The following is a 4926-nucleotide window of genomic DNA, read 5'->3' on the forward strand; positions in this document are numbered from 1 at the left end:
TGGGTTCAATCCTCAGCACCACATAAAGATAAATAAATAAAATAAAAGTATTGTGTCCAACTACAACTAAAAAAATTTTTTTTAAAAAAACATACTTTAACAAAAAGACTAGTGTTCCTTTAAGAAATGGAAATTAGAGCCAAGCATGGAGGGGCGCCTATAATCCCAGTAGCTTTGGAGGCTGAAGCAGGAGGATCACGAGTTCAAAGCCAGCCTCAGCAACTTAGAGGTACCCTAAGCAACTGAGTGAGACCCCATTTCTAAATAAAAATGTAAAAAAGGTCTGGGGATGTGGCTCAGTGGTTAAGCACCTCTGGGTTCAATTCCGGCTATCCCCCCTCAAAAAAAAAAAAAAAAAAGAAAAAGAAACGGAGATTAGAACACAGACACACAGACCATAAAAAGAAGTTTCTGCTGTTTAAGTCATCCAGTCTGTGGTACTTTTTTCTGTTAGCACACTAACTAATATAATAGGTAAACATAAAAGCCATTAATATTCCACATTGGCTTTGTAGCCTTTTTTATCCTATATAATTTAAGGGATAGATGAATAAAATAAGAATTATAAAGCTATGTTAATGAGTATATAATGTATAAAGATGTAATTTGTGATAATACCAACTATAAAGGAGAGACAGAGCTATAAGGGACCAGAGTTATTTTTAATAACATTAAAACTAAGTTGGTATCATTCAGAGTTGAATCTTATAAAGTTAAGAAGTTCATTATAATCCCCAATGTTGCCACTGAGAAAAAAACTGAAAAAATGAGCAGATAAAGAAAAATTAGGGTATGCTAGCAAAGATAAAATCAATCACAAAAGAAAGCATTAACAGAATAAGGGGGAAAGTTACAAAATATGTGTTAGTTCGCTAGGGCTGCCATAACAGAGTATTACATACTGGATGGCTTAACAACTGAATTTTTTTTTAATTTCCTTACATTTCTGGAGGCTAGAAGTCTAAGATCAAAGTGTTAGCAGGTTTGGTTTCTCTTAAGGGCTATCTTCTTGGCTTTCAGATGGCCCCTTTCTCACAGTGTCTTACATGATTTTTTTTTCTTCTGTGCATGCACATCCCTGGTGTCTTTAATGTGTATCCTAGTATCCTTATAAGAACAATTTCATTAATTTAATTACCTCCTGAAAGGTCATGGTGATATTCTGTGAAAACAGATGGTAGAGCTTCAGCATAGAATTTTAAGGGATCACAATTCAGCCCATATGGAGACATACAGAAAACAATAGCAAACTGGCAAAAGAAAGTTATTTCTTGTCAATAATTATTTTAAATATAAATGGGTCAAACTCTTCAATAAAAAGGCAAAGTTAGAAGACTGGGCTAAAACATGAACAAAATGTATACTGTCTACAAGGAAATCATTCTATATTCAAAGACACAATGAGAATGAAAGTGATAGGATAGCAGTAGCACTTACCTGTAGTTCAAGCTACTCAGGTGGGAAAATCACCTGAGCCCAGGAGTTCAAGACCAGTTCAAGACCAGAAATATAACAAAACCCATTGCAAAAAAAAAATGAAAGGATAGAAAAAGATGTTTCATGCAAAGAGTAACCAAAAGAGAGCTGAGATGCATAAACTAATGTTAAAGAAAACAGAATTTAAGTCAAAAATTGATAGAGACAAAAAGAACATTAAGGGGCTGGGGTTGTGACCCAGTTGCAGAGCGCTTACCTTGCACATGTGAGGCACTGGGTTTGATCCTCAGCACCACATAAAAAATAAACAAATAAACAAAATAAGGATATTGTGCCCATGTATAACTAAAAAAATTAAAAAGAGCATTAAATATTGTTTTAAGAATCAATCCATCAAACTCTTCAATGTAGGGGCTGGGGCTGGAGCTCAGTGGTACAGTGCTCGCCTAGCATGCATGAGGCACTGGGTTTGATCCTGAGCACCACATAAATGTAAAATAAAGATAATGTGTCCACTTAAACCTAAAAAAAAAAATTAAAAAAATAAATAAATAAACATGTCTTTAAAAAAACTCTTCAATGTAACCAATTGCAAATATATCTAAAAAACATAACCCCAAAATATGTAAATCAAAAAAACAACAGAATTGAAGTAGAAATAGACAGTTCTATAATGAAAGCTAGAGACATCAATATCCCACTCTCAGTAATGGACAGAACAACTAAATTGAAGATCAATAGGTAATAGAGGAATCAAATAACACTAAATCAATTACATCTAAAGATATAGCGAGAACACTTCACACACAAAAAAAATAGCAGAATACACATTTTTCTCAAGTGCACATGGAGAATGGTCAGGATAGACCATATGATGGCTACAAAACAAGTCTCATTTTAAAAGATTGAGATCATACAAAGAATCTCCTCTGACACAATGGGAAGAAAATAGAAATCAATAGAATGAAAACATAAAAATTCTTAAATATGTAGAAATTAAACAAACAGTCTTAAATGGTCAGTGGGTCAAGGGAAAAATTACAAGTGAAATTAGAAAATACTTTTAGACAAATGAAAAAAAAAAAAAAAAAAAACACCTCGCCAAAACCTATCAGATACTAGCAAAGCACTGCTGATGGGAAAATATTTAGCTGTAGATGCTTACATTTAAAAAGAAGGAAGATTCTATATCAATAACAAAACTTTATGCCTTAAAGAACCAAAAACATAGAACAAACTAAACTCAAAAGTAATAGAAGTAAGCAGATAATTAAGACCAGAGTCAAAATGGATTATATAGAGAATAGAAAAAACAGTTAAAGAGAATCAGTGAAACCAAAGCCAATACTTGGAAAAGATAACAAAATGGACAGAACTTTAGCTAGACTTGTCAATAAAAATAATCAAATTACTGATACCATCTATGAAAATGGAGACATTGCTAACAACCTTTTAAAAATAAAAAGGATAACAGAATATTATGAACAACTATATTTCAACAAATGAGATAGGCTAGATGAAATGGACAAATTAATTTATAGAGAGAATAACTTGAGAGATATATCTGTATATCTCTCTATATATACAAACTACCAAAACTGATTCAAGAAGAAACAGAAAATCTCAACAGACCTATAACAAGTATATTGAATAAAAACCCTCCCAACCAAAAAAATAAAAAATAAAACAAAACCAGATGGCATCACTACTGATTTCTACTAAACATTCAAAAAGGAATTGACCTCAATACTTCTCACTCTTCCAAAAATAGAACACTTCCTAACTCATTCTGAGGCCAGAATTACCCTAAATGGAAGCCAGATGAAGACATCACAATAAAACTACAGAGCAATATTGCTCAAATGTAAAAATGACAAAATAATCAACAAAAAAAAACTAGCAAACTGAATCCAGAGGCATATCAAGAAGTTTGTACATATGACCAAGTAAGATGGATCCTACAAATTCAAGGATGATTCATCACATGAAAATAAATCAGTGTAATATACCGCATTAATAAAATGAAGGAGAAACCCCATATATAATCATCTCAATTTTTGCTGAAAAGGATTTTATAAAGTCCAACACCATTTTGTGATACAAGCATTCAACAAACAAGGAATAAAAAGAAATTTCCTTAGCCTGATAAAGGACATTTATGGAAAACACATAACTAACATTATATTTGATAGACTGAAAGTGTCTCACTTAGGAGCAGAAAGAAGGCATGGATTCCTGCTTTTACCACTTTTAATTAACATTGTGTTGGGAGTTCTAGACAGAGCAATCAGGCAAGCTGTTATGATTTAGACCTAGAATGTCCCCCAAAGTCTCGTGTACTCAAAGATGGAGCTTTGGGGAAGTGATTAGATCACAAGAACTCTGACCTCATCAGAGGATTAATTCATTGATGGCTGAATGGACTAGTGGGAGCTGAGATCTAAGTGGACCAAGTGGGTCACTGAGGGAGTACCCTGGAAGTATTTATATTCTCTCTAGTCCCTTCCTCTTTGCTTCCCAGATTCCATGAGTTCAGCGGCTTTCCCTCCCCATGCCTATCATGATGTTCTGCCTCACCTCAGGTCCAGAAAATAGAGTCAAATTAGACCTCTGAAACCATGAACCCAAATAAACTTTTCCTCCTGTAAATTGTTCTTTTTGTTTGTTTGTTTTTTGTACTGGGGATTGAACCCAGAGGCACTTAACCACTAAGCCACATCCCCATCCCTTTTAATATTTTATTGAGAAACAGGGTCTCACTGAGTCACTTAGGGCCTCACTAAGTTGCTGAGGCTGGCTTTAAACTTGCGATCCTCCTGCCTCAGCCTCCTAAGCCACTGGGATTACAGGCATGGGCCATCACACCCAGCTCTATAAGTTATTCTTGCTGGATATTTTGGTCACAGTAATGCAAAGCTGCCTAATACATAAGGGAAAAATAAAAGGCAAACAAATTGAAATGGAAGAATTGAAGTGACGTCTAATGACAGATTATATATTTGGAAAATGCTACAAATCTACAGTAAAATTTATTGGCACATCCACATCAAACATTATACCCAATGGCAAAAAACTGAAAGATTTTCCTCTAAGATGGGACCAAGACAAGGATTCCCAATTTTTCTACTTCAGTTCAACATGCTATTGGAAGTTTTAGCAAAAGCAATTGAGCAAGAAAAAAATAGACTTGGAATAAAATCAGAAAGAAAAAGTAAAAATACCTTTTTGCAGATTATGACTTTATATAGAGAAAATTCTTTAAAATCTATAAAATACCCTTTTAGAATTGATAAACACTTTTAGCAAAGTTGCAGAATACAAATTTAACACACAAAATTATCTGTTTCTATACACTAACAATGTACATTCTGAAAAAGAAATTAAAGAAATAATTCCATTTAAGATAGCATAAAAAAGAATAAAATACTTAGGAATAAACCTGACCAAAGAAGCAAAAGACTTATATATTCAAAACTACAAGACATTTGG

This window comes from Marmota marmota, unplaced genomic scaffold, assembly GCF_001458135.2.
Source record: "Marmota marmota marmota unplaced genomic scaffold, marMar, whole genome shotgun sequence".
In the NCBI taxonomy this organism is placed as follows: domain Eukaryota; kingdom Metazoa; phylum Chordata; class Mammalia; order Rodentia; family Sciuridae; genus Marmota; species Marmota marmota.